General features: G+C 42.6%; 1 pseudogene; it reads left to right on the plus strand.

Moving 5' to 3' along the window:
* Window positions 1-427: 427 nt before the first annotated feature.
* The window catches only part of LOC135197657 (U2 small nuclear ribonucleoprotein A'-like), a 45,305-nt pseudogene continuing 28,109 nt past the window's right edge, over window positions 428-17,623 (plus strand).

A 17,623-nucleotide genomic window follows, 5' to 3' on the forward strand; every position in this document is an offset into this window, starting at 1 on the left:
TATCATCAGTGAAAGGCTATACACACTTACCTAGAGGAGACAAACACCATCCCCCACCAACAGAAATGCTGCAGAAGGAAGTGTAGGGGCACAAAAGACCAGCTCCTGATAGACAAAATGGAATGAAGAACAGTAGGAGAAGGAAAAACCAACCTAAGCATGGCATGGATAGGGACTATAAGAAAAGCCTTCGACATGATACCACACACATGGCTAATAGAATGCCTGAAAATATATGGGGCAGAGGAAAACACCATCAGCTTCCTCAAAAATACAATGTGCAACTGGAATACAATACTTACAAGCTCTGGAATAAGAAACTAGCAGAGATAATATCAGGAGAGGGATCTTCCAGGGCGACTCACTGTCCCCCACTACTCTTCGTAGTAAGGCACGATTCCCATGACAAAAGTAATACAGAAGATGGATGCCGGGTACCAACCCTCAAGAAAAGGGGCAAACAGAATCACCATCTGATGGTCATGGGACATCAAGCTGTATGGTAAGAGCATCAAGAAAATACATACCCGAATCCAGACTGTAAGGATTGTATCTGGGAAATCAGGATGGAGTTTGGAATAGAAAAATGCGTCTTAGTCTTACATAAACACAAAAAGGCAAAAGTAACGAGAACTGAAGGGATAAAGCTACCAGATGGGAGCAACATCAAACACATAGATGAGACAGGATACAAATTCCTGGGAATATAGAAGGAGGGATATAAAAAACCACAAGAGATGAAGGACAAGATCAGGAAAAGAATATATGCAGAGACTCAAGGCGATACTCAAGTCAAAACTCAACGCCGAAATATGATAAAAGCCATAAACACATGGGCAGTGCCAGTAATCAGATACAGCGCAGGAATGTTGGAATGACGAAGCAGAACTCCGCAGATAAGATCAGAAAACCAGGAAAAACATATGACAATACACAAAGTACTACACCAAGAGCAAATACGGACAGGGGGGGGGGGGGGGACTATACGTAACACGAAAGGAAGGAGGGAGAGGACTACTAAGTATAGAGGACTGCGTCAACATCGAGAACAGAGCACTGCTTGGCAAATCTGAAAACCGTGAAGACGAGTGGATAAAGAGTGCATGGGAAGAAGGACTAATAAAAGTAGACAAAAGGACCCAGAAAATTACAGAGACAGTACAAATGACAGGGACAGAACAGAGGACTGGCACAACAAACCAATGCGGACAATACATGAGACAGACTAAAGAACTAGCCAGCGATGACACATGGCGGAATGGCTACAGAGGGGAGGAGCTAAGAAGGAAAACTGAAGGGAATGATAACAGCGGCACAGGGAGTCGGCCCTAAGAACCAGATATGTTCAAAGAACGATAGACGCAAATAGCATCTCTCCCATATGTAGGAAGTGCAATCACGAGAAATGAAACCATAAAAACCACATAGCAAGCAAATGCCCGCACTGCACAGAACCAGTACAAAAAGAGGCATGATTCAGTGGCAAAAGCCCTCCATGGAGCCTGTGCGAGAAACATCAGCTACCTTGCAGTAAATAAGTGTTACGAGCACCAACCTAAGGGAGATAGAAAACCGATTCAGGGAACAAAGATCCTCTGGGACTATGGTATCAGAAAAACGGATAGGTGATACATGCAAACAGACCAACGTGACGTTTGATTGACAAAGTCAAGAAGTAAAAGTATCACTCATTGATGTCGCAATACCATGGGACACCAGAGTTGAAGAGAAAGAGAGGGAAAAAATTGATAAAGTATCAGATCTGAAAATAGAAAATAAGAAAAAGGATATGGGATATGCCAGTGGAAATCGTACCCCATAATCATAGGAGCACTAGGGCACGATCCCCAAGATCCCTGAAAAGGAATCTAGAAAAACTAAAGTTGAAGTAGCTACAAAACTCATGCAGAAGAGGGTGATCCTAGAAACGGCGCACATAGTAAGAAAAAGTGATGGACTCCCAAGGGAGGCAGGGATGCAACCCGGAAACCCCACACTAAATACCACCCAGCGAATTGTAGGACGGTTGATAGAGCAAAATAAATAAATGAATAAATAAATAATAATAAACAAATAATAATAATAATAATAATATAATAATAATAATAATAATAATAATAATAATAGAAAAATGCGCCTTTAGGTCAACATACAAAAAGGCAAAGTAACGAGAAAATGAAGGGGATAAGCTACCAGATGGGAGCAACATCAAACACATAGATGAGACAGGATACAAATACCTGGGAATAATGGAAGGAGGAGATATAAAAACACCAAGAGATGAAGGACGATCATGGAAAGAAGATATGCAGAGACTCAAGGCGATACTCAAGTCAAAACCTCAACGCCGGGAAATATGATGAAAAAGCCATAAACACATGGGCAGTGCCAGTAATCAGATACAGCGCCAGGAATAGTGGAATGGACGAGGCAGAACTTCGCACCATAGATCAGAAAACCAGGAAAAATATGACAATACACAAAGCTACACCCAAAGAGCAAATACGGACAGACTATACATAAACACGAAAGAAGGAGGGAGAAGGACTACTAAGTATAGAGGGACTGCGTCAACATCGAAAAACAGAGCAGGAAGGGGGCATATCTGAAAAAACCAGTGAGACGATGGATAAAGAGTGCATGGGGAAGAAGGACTAATAAAAGCAGACGAAAGACCCAGAAATATACAGACAGGAGAAAGACAGAAAGAACAGAGGACTGGCACAAACAAACCAATGGCACGGACAATAAACATGAGAACAGACTAAAGAACTAGCCAGCGATGATAAGTGGCAATGGCTACAGAGGGGAGAGCTAAAGAAGGAAACTGAAAGGAATGATAACAGCGGAACAAAAGATCAGGCCAATAAAATAGATATGTTCAAAGTACGATAGACGGAAATAACATCTCTCCCATATGTAGAAGTGCAATACGAAAAGTGAAACCATAAACCACATAGCAAGTGAATGCCCGGCACTTGCACAGAACCAGTACAAAAAAGAGCATGATTCAGTACAAAAAGCCCTCACTGGAGCCTGTGCGAGAAAAATCAGCTACCTTGCAGTAATAAGTGTACGAGCACAACCTGAAGGAGTGATAGAAAAACGATCAGGCAAAGATCCTCTGGGGGGACTATGGTATCAGAACGGATATGGTGATACGTGCCAAAAAACAGAACCAGACGTGACGTTTGATTGAAAAGGTCAAGAAGAAAGTATCACTCATTGATGTCGCAATACCATGGGACACCAGAGTTAGAGAAAGAGAGGGAAAAAATTGGATAAGTATCAAGATCTGAAAATAGAAATAAGAAGGATATGGGATATGCCCAGTGGAAAATCGTACCCATAATCATAGGAGCACTAGGCACGATCCCAAGATCCCTGAAAGGAATCTAGAAAAAACTAGAGGCTGAAGTAGCTCCAGGACTTCATGCAGAAGAGTGTGATAGAAAAAACGGCACACAGTAAGAAGAGTGATGGACTCCTAAGGAGCAGGATGCAACCCGGAACCCCACACTATAAATACCACCCAGTCGAATTGGAGGACTGTGATAGAAAAAAAAAAAAAGCAAAAAAAAAAAAAAAAAAACAAAAAAAAAAAAAAAATAATAATAATAATAATAATAAAAAGTATTCTTTTAATACTGATGTCACTGTTACACTCCCCCAACGGAATTATAACTGATAAGTAGCCCTACATCTGTTTCCGACAAGGATTCGAACCGTGGCCTGTTCACAAAAACAACAACTAAAAAGCGGGGATTTGACACCTGGCTATGAAAGAGAGAGCAGTATCGTGGGTTATGCACAAAACGAACGGATTCCCAAAAGAAATATTGAATGAATTCCATATATAGAATTGCGGAAGGTTTAGTTAAAATACCTGAAAGAAAGAGACATGAGAACTTGATTTTGCTGATATAAATGCAAAAAGTTGGCGGGAACACTGAAGACATGTAGCATATATTACGAAAGGAAGGCCTCGAAAAGACTGCACACGAACAAAATGAGGAGCAATTTATCCAATTTCGTGTCGCAGATAATCTGTAGTTGAGGATACTTTTTCTTACATCTCCAGATGGCATTCATAGCAACCAACAGATGGACCCAGAAAAAAGAGGGAAAAAAGAACACTGATGAATTATTATAATAAGAGGCATAGGTATAGCTGCTGGCAGGATATCACTACCCGCCATGATAAAAAGCTGAAATTGAAGAGTCCTACACAAAATTTGACTGAGTATCTAGGTTCAATGCAAATTGCAATGAACCTTCTTGGCGAACACATCAAATGGCTTTTGTGGATTAAATGTGACATGACTGAATTTTGTGAGTATAGAGGCATTTCAGCAGTGTAACGAAATTTAAAAAAAAAAATCCCCTTCTGATGGCTTTTGTTGATTATGAGAAGAAAAAAACAGCGTGAGAAAACGAAATACCGTGAGGAAAATTCCAAAGGTTCAAAATGTATAAAGAGATAGTGATGTATAAATGACATATCTTTTGCACTCCGGGAAGAATAAAATTATGATAATGTCAGCGTGAAACATGAGAATATTAGATGAATTGGAAAACCCAGACCTACGCCGATAAGAAATATTTATGAGGGGACGATGGCGGAGGTCGTATGAATCTAAATTGAGAAATAGTAAGCAGGTGATCAATTTTAAAACACTCATCCATTAAAATGAACTTAAGACTATCAGTTTGCAATCTAGTATTTTATCGAGATTGCCGCTCCATCTGTAATAAAGATATTAGGCGCAATTCATTCTTTTATTTGTATCATAAAATAAAATATCAGCTCTATTTTATGGAAGAACAGAATATACTTTATCATCTTGAATCTATATAACAATTAACAAAAAAGATTTAGTTCAGAATATATATATCAAAATGTCGTAATTTAGAGGAAGAGGAGGACCCTGATGTCTGTGAAGAGTACGACCTAAATCTGTTGAAACAGAAATAAACGACGCAACCGTATGATAAACAAAACGTTGTCTCACTCTCCCATGTCAAACTCATCTCTTCACCTTCTTTTAATTATTACCGGATTACCCGTTTCGCAACTGGGTCTCCCGCATGTATCAAGTTTGAGATCAAGAGAGTTTGTCCGGCCATTTTAAGAAGATTACAAACGGGAGGGGAAAAAATGGTGAAGCTGCTCCAGAATTAATCCAGCAATCGGTGCAACACATCAACCCAGTTCGCGACCGAGAGCTCATATTAGGAGGTTAGACCACGTATTGAAGTCAATTTTCTTGCCGTCAAGACTTTATAATTAGCACTTTTATTCAATATCATTTTATTAAAATGGATTTACTTAGATCTGCTAGTGATGTTTCAAGTTGCCGTTAACGGGGTTAATGTAATGAAAAGAGATCACGTTTAGCGAGGGTCGGCTCGTGCGATCAAATTGCTGAAGCTTTCGATTACCTAATTTTTTTTTACTTTAATTTCCATTGCTTTAATGTGAGTCTTAAAGTTCCTTATTTTATTATTATAATTTTTGTTACAATTTAGCAGACTAGGCTATAGGCAAGGTTTTAGTATTACCTAGGTAGGCTAGTAGGGTACATAGGCTACTGGCCCCCTCTTGAATCTTACACTAGTAGTAGTTATACCTAGGACTACTGTTAGTAGGCTAATACCTAAGTAGTAGGTTTTGGCGGGTTACGTATTTATAAGAATTAACCATTATTTTCTGGGGGGTCGACTGTAATTACCCCCCCAGGGTATAGGGTACAATACTGATTGGCCAGCCTCTATCACAGTATGGCTACCTTTCCCAAAAAACCCTCTGAAATACCTAATGGCCTTAATTTGTGACTTGGGAGAAAAAACTGACTTCGAGAGGAAAGCTACTTAGAGTCTCGACGTTGTTGCTTCGACGGACACTGGCTCTGAACTAATGTCTGTCCTGGGTTTCCCGGAAATGCGTTAAAGTACCTTTTTCGGGAAGGTGGTTCGCACTACGGTAGAGGCCCCGGCCATTTGGCATTTTACCCTTGCCACGAACACGGTGAAAATACAATTGCGGTAGTTTACAGATTCCCGGGCCAGTTTCCCTGGGCCACTTGATGTGAAGGCTGACACGGCGGTCGGAGCTCCGTAGTTCCGCCCACGGCCTTACTGTAACCCCTGTGGCTAGCGCAGCAGCGCAACATTACCTCTTGCCAGAAACATTGCCGTGCTTGCCAAGAATCTTTAAATAATGCGGATAAGGCGCGACAAGCACCATTCCACCACGGCCTTTACTGACAGCACACAAAATCAATCGTCCCCCCAGCGGATATGTAGTAGTCGCTCCCTACTTTGTTTGTTGTTGTTTTTGGTATCGCCACCATATTGGTTTTGGTGTTCTTCTGCCGATTTTTCGGTCGGCGGTCGAGGTGGTGCCCGCGAATCTGTAGGTGCTCCCCTACAATTTTACTCTAAGGTTTTTGGGCAAGGAAAAAATAAAAAAAAAGAGTGAAATAATGTAAAATACTGAATAGCTGGCCTCTACCGTAGAGCGAGCACCTTCCCGGAAAAGGTACTTTAACACGTCCTGTAAACCCAGGATAGACATTAGTCAAGAGCCCAGCGACCGTCGAAGCAACACTTCGAGACCTCTACTTTCCTCTCGAAGTCAGTTTTTTGGGTTGTTTTCAGTTTTGCGGGCAGCTTCACGGGCCATAGGAATAACAACCAAATCCATCCGCACAGGCAGTAAGCCCTTCGACCTGGAGGACCATACCATGACCCGCGACCATTCAAAACGGTCAACATGGCGTCACCGTCTAGTCCTCGTCTGTCGCACGTTGCTTTTTGCCGCTGCTAACCCGGATACGCTCGCTTCCTTTTTTTTAAAAGTGGCCTTTTAGGCGATTTTAGTGGTCAAATGTGAACACTGCAAAGATGGGAACAAATGAGCCTCGTGAAAGAGGAAGACATTTTTGTTTTGTGCCCTAAGTCAGGTAAGTGTGGTTTGTCTTTGGTTAGGTTACAACCTTTGTTACCATACGGGGGGTTCCAGGGGGCAATGCCCCCACCCCCCTGCCAGGTTAGGGCACACAGTTTAAGTCAGATTAGGTTTGGGTTCATTTGGTTAGGTCACAATCATTGCTACCATACTGGGGGGTCCAGGGGGACAAAGCCCCCCCAGCCAGGTTAGGGCACGTGCTCTAAGTCAGGTAGGTTGGTTCGTTTGGTGAGGTCACAACTATTGTACATACAGGGGGGGTTTCAGGGGGGCAAAGCCCTTGGCCAGGTTAGGGCACGGGCACTCTAAGTCGGTTTAGGTGGGTTAGGTCAGTACAAAGTATCCGTTTCCCCTACCCAAAACACCCCAGTTCCCCCCCAAAACAGGGTCCCCCTTAACTACTTCTATTAATCATTTGGTGATCGCCGCTACTCGTATCCGTTTCACACCCCCACCCCCCCCCCCACCCAAAAACCCCGGGCCTTTTCCCAAGAGGGTCCCCCTTTATCGTTTTTTTTTTCTATTAAGCTTTCGCCGCTACATTTGTTGTTGTTTTTGTTTTGGTTTCACTGCCATTTTGGTTGTGTGTTCTTCGCCGATTTCTTGTCGAACTTACCGCCATCTAGTGGTAGGTTTGGACAAGAAAAATTGGTCGGAGGTAAGATGGGCCCCCACAAAAACTGTAGCCCGCTCCACCAGTTTTTTCTCCAGCCTCGCAAATTAAGACCATAATTTTCGATTTTCAGGAAGGTGGTCACGCTATGGCAGAGCCAGTCATTTGGTATTTTACCCTACAAGATTATATTCTAACCTGTCCCTGATTAACTTATGTAGATTCTGAATGTATTAAGGTAAAAGGTTTATTGAAACTTTCAAAGTATCATCATGCACTAGGTAAGTAGGACCTGGTAACCTGGATTGTTTGAGTGGTTGGTCAGGTGAGGACTTGTTGGAGCAAGTTAGGTTAAGTGGGATTCAGGGAGCAAAGGCCCCCCAGCTAGGCAAGGCTCCCAGTACCCTAGTTTAGGTAGTCACCACACTATTATTATTTTTATTTGCTGTGCCCCTAGTTTGGTTAGCTAGGAGGTCCAGAGGGGTTAGGAAACTCATACACACACCCTGTTATGCCTTATGTTAGGTTTTTGTTAATTACTGGTTGGGCTTACTCCTGAGTCCCCCTCTGTTATATTAGGTGGCATTGTATGAAGAAATGAGTCAAGTATATGAGTACAGGCAGTCCCCGGGTTACAACGGGTTTGGTGGCTTACACGTTCCGTGGTTAAGGCACTTTTCAAGTATATTCATCAGAAATTATTTCCAGGGTTACAGCACCTACAACGCTGATCTGGCAGAAGAAATATGACACCAAGAATGCAAATTAATCAATATTTGAAGGTTTTTTTTTATGAAAAATGCAATAAGAATGCAGTTTACATAGTTTTTAATGCACCCAAAGCACTGTATATATTTCCGTTTATATCATTGAGTATGCAAAACAACTAGATTAAATTTTAAAAATTTGTAGGAATACCATTTGAAGGTTAGGAATGTTATTGAATATTACCCACATGGTGAAATGCTTAAACTGTATACATTAGAAGTGCTATTTACAACCTCTGAATTTTCTTTAGTTGAGAACCCAAAAGGAAAGTCAGATATAAATGCTTTTATTTACTATGTATGTCTCCTTTGGAACTGCTTTTTTATCCTGCCCCCTTTTTTTTTCTAGTTAAGTTCAGGCCTGAAATAAAGTAAAGTAATAATTGAGAGGCTCAAAGATTTGCAGATTTAAGAGAAAGATATTTACTTTATTAATAATTACTTCCACTGAGCATTAGGCCAGGCATGACATTCCGGGCAAGGATTCGACACCGTACAAAAATTAGCTCTGCACCTACTGCAAGTGTATGCAGATCTGTAGCCATAGAAGCCAAAAATCTTGAGCATGGCAACCCTCGAATGCCCAGGCACATACGCTGGCAAGGATGTGGAGACTCGGAGGAAGCGATATCCCAATAACAAACACACACAACACACGAAAGAACAGAACACAGGCAGTGAAAAACAACCGGCTTGGAAGGAGAGCAAAGCGTAAGTGTCTACTTTCCAAGGCGGTTAGGAAAAGACTGAGCATCATAGGGTTATGTGCGGTCACTGACCAGCTTTCACCTCGTATGCGCAGGCATTGCCAGATCTCACAGATTCCTTGCTTACAATCTTTGATTGTAGTAACCAGTTACCAGCTGCACTTGGAAAAATATCCTATTGTTAAGACAAGGTTTGTTAGTATGAAAAATAGGAAAAATATCCTATTGTTAAGACAAGGTTTGTTAGCTCTGAAAAATACAAATTGATTGAAAAATGTCATATTTTTAATACTTTTTAGTAAGCATTAGACCTTATAGCTATAGTACTAACTAGATAGACATAGTGACCTGATAACTAGTACTGAGTAGATAGACATTGTTTAGTTAATTTGGATATTGTATTACCATGCCTAGTTAATTACATCGATCATTGGTATTATGGTAATAGCGGGGATATGTACCACAACCCAATCGCAAATAGGTAAAATCTGCAAATACTAAAAATCTCACAAAATCACTTATAAATGCCAATTTTGATGGTTCAAAACGACAAAAAAAAAAAAAAATGCTTATTCTTGAGTATTTTAGTTTTATCACAAAAAATGCATTTAGTTTACAAAAATATGAAAATACAGTAATTAGTGAATATCTCTATGAAAATAATGCAAAGGCAAATTTTCCGCAAAGGATGGGTATATGTGTTCCATAGCAAAATCTGCGAATAGGTGGGCCTGCGAATCCAGAACTCCAAATAGGTGGGGGTCACTGTATACTAATAAATAGGCAATCTTATTATTTGTCGAGCTTAGCCTTGTTAAATTACTTTTTGAGTCGATTGATTATACGCCATAATATTACTGCTTTTTTTCAGGATACAAGATTCCCGTTATTGAAAACTTGGGAGCCACACTTGACCAATTCGATTCTTTTGACCTAAGCGACAATGACATAAGAAAAACTTGATGGTTTCCCTTTCCCCCTTTTGAGGAGGCTTAAAACAAACTTTACATCTCAACAACAACAGAATTGTGTGAGTATAATTTTGTGACAGCATCTACAGAATTCAAGTGGTTATTTCTTAATGATTATAAAACAAGCTGATTAATCCTCTTACACACTTATCGATATGTATACCATTATTGAAGAAATGGACGTTTTGCTCAGTAATGTAATCCTCTTCAAAAAGAATGATAAACCGTCAGTCAAATCCCCAGTACTAAATGTGCTTAGGACTTTTTACTGGTTTTTATCTAAAACCTTGTTGAATGAACATTTCAGTACAAAGAATACAAAGAGCCTCTCAGTTTGACGCGGGGAAAATAAAATAAAAACTGAATTGAATTGTAAAGATTGTCATACCTCTGTTATTGTGGATTCACTGAAATTATTACTGCTATGGGATGTTTGAATCAGGTGTTAGTAGTTAGTTTTATTTTATGACAGTTTTACTATTGTCAAGATGCTTTTACAAAATGTTTGGTAACATTTTACAGTTCAGTGTAATTTCAGTTTGCACACACACCACAGAGGAGAGCTCGCTCTCTCTTTAATGTGACATTTGATTTATTGTAGCACTAGGAAATAAGTTAATTGGAGAGCTCCATCCATATTTTGAATTTTCACTTGCTTCTATATTTCACTTGCTTCTATACTAAATTTGTTATGGATTCTAGATATTTTTTTAAACATCTGTTGCAAAATAAATCTTTGCCCATATTTTTTCATAATCTGAATGTCATCAGGGGTTGTACTTTTTAAATGTAACGTTTCTTCCGGCTAGTGATTATGTAAACATTTGGACATATTGTTGTATTTCACCTGTTAAAGCTTTACATATTTTGTTTCTCTCTGTGCGTAGTGTATGATATGTAACATTTTTATTTCTGTAAACCTGAACATAGCTTTTTATACATTCAACTTCCCTGCCAGATATATACTTAGCTATAGACTCCGTCGTCTCCGACAGAATTTCAAATTTCGCGGCACACGCTACAGGTAGGTCAGGTGATCTACCGCCCTGCCCTGGGTGGCAGGACTAGGAACCATCCCCGTTTTCTAATCAGAATTCTTCTGTCGCCCGGACCATCAACATTGTTGTGGTTCCTCTCGATTGGTTTTTCTTTTTTGTCAACCGGCAATTGATCTTCTTGACCGACTTTTGGTGACGTATCTGGATTGTTGGATTGGCATACGCTTTTGTGGACTGTTTTGTGGACTTGATTTTGGAATTTTCTTAATAATGTCTGACTCTGGTATGGTTGTGACGTTGTGTGAATGTAGGCTGTAAGGTGAGGTTTGCCGAAAGCTTCGGTAGACCCTCACACGGTATGCAAGAGGTGCAGGGAGTATGAATGTTCTTTTACTAATACTTGTAAGGAATGTGAGAACTTGAGTGAGAACGAATGGAAGAATCTAACTAATTATTTAAAAAGTTAGAAAGAGAAAGAGCGTCTGGCACCGGCCAGGAGTGAGGAGTCACCCAGGAGGCAGGAGCCAAGAGCCAGGAGTGAGGAGTCAACCAGGAGGCAGGAGCCCAGAGCCAGGAGTGTAGAGGCATCCAGGCAAGAGGCAGGAGCCAGGAGGCAAGAGCCAGGAGGCAAGAGGCAAGGAGGCAGGAGCCAAGAGGCAGGAGCCAGGAGCCAAGAGGCAGGAGTCAGGAGGCAGGAGCCGGAGTCCGAGTCAGGAGCCAGGAGTCCGGAGTCAGGAGGCAGGAGTCAGGAGTCAGGAGGCAGGAGTCAGGAGCCAGGAGGCAGGAGTCAGGAGGCAGGAGTCAGGAGGCAAGAGTCAAGAGCCAGGACGGCAGAGATCGGCTGGACTCGTTCCTGGAGGTTATGACTCTTCTCCAATTAGGAGCTCCTCTCCTTCAGAACATAGGAGGTCGTGGAAGGACTCTCCTCCAAACGTGAACTTTCTCCTTCGTCTGATCGAGGGTTAGACGAGTTGTCTGATGACGAACCTCCTGCTAATGAGGGACTTTCTAGTTATAAAGTCTTAGCCTCATTATTACTTCAAGAGTTTGGAGATTCTCTTAGTCCGGCGGCTCCTTCTCCTCGTTCGCTCTTTTCGAGCTCGGCTACGGCAAAATCGTCGGCCTTTTTAAAAATGAAGCCTGCGATATCTATGAAGAAGGCATCCATTCTTTAGATTCTTGGATGGACAAGAAGAAGGAGTTAGGAAAGACGGTATTCTGCATGCCTCCTTCCAGATTGCACGGAAAGAGAGGTATTTGGTATGGGACAGGAGAGACTATGGGTCTTTCTCTACCGTGCCTCTGCAGATGCCGACTTTTCCAATTTAGTGGAGGCCTCTAGACGTCACTCCTTAGGATCGGTCAGAGCGACGTGGAGCACTTCAGAGTTGAAACCACTTTCTAAAGGGACTTTTTGTCACTTTAGAGGTGTTCAATTTTCTGGATTGGTCACTCGGAGTTTCTGGCCAACAATCTAAGGATCCGGAGTTTCTGAAAAACCCCAGAAATTCTCCCCATAGCGTCCTGTCCTGCATGGACAAGCAGTACAGGACGGTTCGGGTGAAGTGGCTTCCCTTTTTGGTGCTGGTCTCCTGAAAAAAGAGATCAGTTTATGGATCCCTATTATCGAAAGGGGTTTCTCCGAGCCAGAGGACTGCCTTACTGTTTCGCCCCTCTATCGGATCATCTGTTTCCTTCTCAGTTAGTGAAGGATATATCTCGCTCGCTAACTGAGAAGGCGACACAAGACCTACTAACGCAAACGTCCAAGAAAGGACGCCCTGAGTGTCGACGGTTAAGAAGGGACTCTCGTCCTCCTCAGCAGCCCTTTCTTTTGTGGAGGTGCAGCGGCTCGTCCCCCTGCCAGAAAGAAGAGCTCTGAAAAGAGAGGAAGGTCTTCATTTAGGCCCTTCAAGAAATCAAAGTGACTTGTTGCTCCTCCAAGCACCAGTGGGCGCCAGACTCCTGAACTTTGCAGGAGTATGGGCAAAAAGGGGAGCCGACCCTTGGTCAGTGTCGGTCCTGAAGAAGGGATATGTTAAAAAAATCCCCTTCGACGAACAGCCCTCCCCTAACATCTACGTCTCGGGAACTGTCAGCGAGGTACAGAGACCCGTTAATGAGAAAGACTCTCCTTCAAATGGTGGAGCAAATGTGGGAAAAAGAGGCCATCGAACTTGTGCAGGATCCACACTCCCCGGGATTTTACAATCGCCTTTTTCTAGTACCAAAGGCAGTCGGGGGGGTGGAGGCCAGTTCTGGACGTAAGCGCTCTGAATCGCTTCGTACAGAAAAAGAAGTTTCGCATGGAAACGTCCGCCTCGGTAATGTCGGCTCTTCGTCCAGGAGATTGGATGGTCTCTCTGGACCTGCAAGACGCATATTTCCACGTTCCCATTCACCATTTGTCAAGAAATATCTTCGCTTTGTAATAGGAGACAAGATCTTTCAGTTCAGGGCTCTGTGCTTCGGTCTGTCTACAGCCCCACAAGTATTCACCAACCTGATGGCGAATGTAGCAAGATGGCTTCACCTAGAGGGGATAAACATATCTCCCTCTACTTGGACGACTGGCTGATCAGGGCCAAGTCGAAGATTCAGTGCTTGGAGGACTTAGAAGTAACAAGGAAACATGATAGATTCGCTAGGGTTGCTCGTCAACCTCGAGAAGTCACAACTGATCCCCAGCCAGAACTTGGTCTATCTGGGGATTCAGATGGATTCTCGGGGGTTTTCGGGTATATCCTTCGCGAGAAAGAATCGCTCGAGGTTTGTCGAGAATCTCGAGCTTCTTAGAGAGAAAGAACAGCTCAGCGAGGGATTACTTGAGCCTTTTAGGGGACCCTGTCCTCACTGGAAAGTTCTTCTCGCTAGGGAGACTTCACCTTCGCCCTCTTCAGTTTTTCCTCAAAGAGGTGTGGAGTTTGGAGACGGGTCAACTCTCGGACATCTTCCAACTTCCACAAGAAGTAAAAGATTCATCTGAAGTGGTGGATCCCTCCGCTTCAAAAGAACGAGGGCGTATCGCTTGCTCTGCAGAACCCAGACCAAGTGTTATTTACCAACGCTTCGGAGTCGGGATGGGGAGCGACGCTAGGAGCAAGGGATGGTGTCAGGCACCTGGACAAGGAACAGGTGTCCTGGCACATCAATTGCAAGGAACTTGTGGCCATACACCTAGCCTTAAAGTTCTTCGAAGAGATAGTCAGAGACGGGGGATACAGTTAAACTCGGACAACACCACGGCTCTGGCTTACATACGCAAACAAGGAGGCACGCACTCTTTCTCCCTCTATCAGTTAACAAGACACCTGTTAACCTGGACGGAAGAAAGAGGCATAACTCTCCTCACAAGGTTTGTTCAAGGGATCAAGAATGTGAGAGCGGACAGACTGAGCAGGAGAAATCAGGTCCTTCCCACAGAATGGACTCTACACGAAGAAGTGGTGTCGAAGTCTTTGGTCCCTGTGGGGGAGACCTCACATAGACCTGTTTGCGACGTTCCTCTCCAAAAGAATAGAGATCTTTTGCTCTCTAGTGGAAGATCCGAGAGCCTTCGCAATAGACGCGTTTCTCATGGATTGGTCGGGTGTGGACGCATACGCCTTTCCCCCGTTCAAAATCCTGGGGGAAGTGCTCAGGAAGTTCGTAGCTTCGAAGAGCACGAAGTTGACACTCATAGTCCCCATTTTGGCCAGCCCAGGAATGGTTCACAGAGGTACTGGAGTGGATAGTGGACTTCCCCAGATCGCTTCCAAACAGACACGATCTACTCAGACAACCCCACTTCGAGAGGTTTCATCACAACCTCCCAGGTCTCGCTCTGACTGCCTTTCGACTATCGAAAGACTTGTCAGAGCGAGAGGCTTTTTCTCGCAAGGCTGCGGGCTCTATCGCTAGAGCCCGCAGAGCTTCGACGAGAAGAGTATACCAGTCAAAGTGGGAAGTCTTTAGGAGGTGGTGTAAGGGTCAGAAGCTGTCCTCCTCCAGTACCTCTATAGTGAATATTGCCCGATTTCCTCCTCTTTCTGAGAGAGGAATCACACCTATCTGTCTCGACAATAAAAGGATACAGAAGCATGCTGTCTTCAGTATTCAGGAATCGAGGCCTGGACATTGCTAACAACAAAGATCTACACGATCTAATTAGATCTTTTGAGACTTCGAAAGCAGCTACTCCTAGAACACCTAGTTGGAATCTAGACGTGGTCCTGAAATTCCTTTCATCGGATAAATTCGAGCCTTTACATCTGGCGTCCTTCCGCGACGTCACTAGGAAAATGCTTGTTCCTGGTGGCTCTCGCTACAGCCAAGAGGACGAGCGAATTACACGCTCTGGATTCCACGGTGGGGTTCAAAGGAGATGCTGCCATCTGTTCTTTCCAGACAATGTTTCTGGCAAAGAACGAAAACCCGTCAAAACCGTGGCCCAGAAGTTTTGAGGTAAAAGGCCTATCTAACCTTGTAGGCAGAGAGATAGAGAGATCTCTCTGTCCAGTGAGAGCTCTTAAATATTATTTAGAGAGGAAGAGACAGATGGGAGCTTGTCAACAAGGTCTTTGGTGTGCGGTGAAGAACCCCAAAAGACTCATGTCCAAGAACGCCTTGGCTTTCTTTGTGAGAAGCGTTTATTACGGACGCTCACAAGAACTGCTTGGAGGAATCCTTCGGTCTTCTAAAGGTCAAGACTCATGAAGTGAGGGCAGTAGCAACGTCTTTGGCGTTCCAAAAGAATATGTCTCTAAAGAATATCATTGAGACTACATATTGGAGGTGCAATTCAGTTTTGCATCTCATTATCTGAAGGATGTGAGAGTGACCTATAGAAGTGCTTCTCGCTAGGTCCTTTTGTATCAGCAGATACAGTACTGGGTCTTGGAGCAAAGACTGATCCTTAATTTTGTGTTCTTATCGTACAAAAACCCTCTTGTCAGATATGTGCTTGGTTTTCTATTAGCAAGCTCACTACTGTCGCACGGGAGCAGAGTGTCATTGCTGGTAGGGGATCAAGGGTATGTATGACTAGTAGGGGAGTACAAAATTTTTTTTTTTGTATATTTTGTAATGAAAGTGTAATTATGTTTCGAGTTTTTGGTTGTTTGTAAGGAGTTCGGGGATAACTCCTTACAATCTTAGAACTAACATGGATGTTAGGATCAGGTGATCGGGATCGGTTTTGTGCTCCTTGAACAAGGTGTAATTGTCATGTTAGTGGAATAGCAACCCAATGACAAAGGCCTTTAGGCTCTGCCGAGTAAGTGGATAAGACCCCATTGGCAGACCACAAGAACTCTTAGCCATAGATCAATATCTCGCTGAGGCTCTTGAGGCTAAGCAGACTCCAAGGCAGTAGCCGCGAAGTCTTCAGCCTAATAAGGTAGGGACCAAGGTTTATTAATACCTACACATATGTTGTTTACCTGTCTATTTCAGTTGTTAGCTGTCTCTTACCCACCACCAATGGGTGCTAATCAGCTAAGTATATATCTGGCAGTGAAGTTGAATGTATAAAAATGATATTGTCATGTTACAATAAAGTTTTATACATACTTACATGACAAGATATATACGTTTAATGGCCCACCCAGCCTCCCCGCAGGAGACAGGTGGAAGAGAAGAATTCTGATTAGAAAACGGGGATGGTTCCTAGTCCTGCCACCCAGGGCAGGGCGGTAGATCACCTGACCTACCTGTAGCGTGTGCCGCGAAATTTGAAATTCTGTCGGAGACGACGGAGTCTATAGCTAAGTATATATCTGTCAGGTAAGTATGTATAAAACTTTATTGTAACATGACAATATCAATTTTTGCATTTCAGGCGTATCTCAGATACACTGGCGGAGTCAATTCCAAATTTGCAGTTTCTGTACCTTACAAATAATTTAATCCAAGAGTTGGCTTGATGATTTGGATAACTTAGCATCTCTGAAAAAAAATTAGAGTATGTTTCGCTGTTGGAAACCCTGTTACAACCAGGGATCATTATCGCTTGTATGTTATCAACAAGCTTCCTCAGGTAAGTATTGCTTAAGAGTTTTGTGTGGTATGTTTTCAACCTAGTTTGTTCTTACAGGGATACAAACCTTTGTGCTCCAGTTTCTTACAGGGATACAAACCTTTATGCTCCAGTGCATCTTATGCTTGGCTGTTCCTGACTAAAAATCAAAAGCCTATTAGGTAGATTTGATTCCACTTTGTAATTTTAACCATGGTAGCACATAGTCATTGGATAAATTTGAGTTATTTTTTATTTTAATGATAAACTGATACAGTATATGAAATTTGGATAACTGAATAAAATATAAAAACTTTGAGAGATGTTAACTTTTTTAGATTCTGGTATCAGTTGGTGTTGACAAATTGCCAGCCTTTCAGTTTCTGGCGGTGTCACCGGTAAAAAATTGTTTTTGTAACTTAGCTTTTATGAAGAATCATTTGTATGACATCTGAAGGATGTTTGGGATGGCTCAGTTTCTTCAAAGTAGGCAGAACTAGATACCAGAGAGTGCAGCCTATATTTGTGCTTTCTCTCCAGTGGTCACTTTAAACTCTTGGACAGGTTATTCTGACCACACCTGCCTTGTTTCCAGTCAGCTT

Source organism: Macrobrachium nipponense, chromosome 21 (genome assembly GCF_015104395.2).
Source record: "Macrobrachium nipponense isolate FS-2020 chromosome 21, ASM1510439v2, whole genome shotgun sequence".
Lineage (NCBI taxonomy): Eukaryota > Metazoa > Arthropoda > Malacostraca > Decapoda > Palaemonidae > Macrobrachium > Macrobrachium nipponense.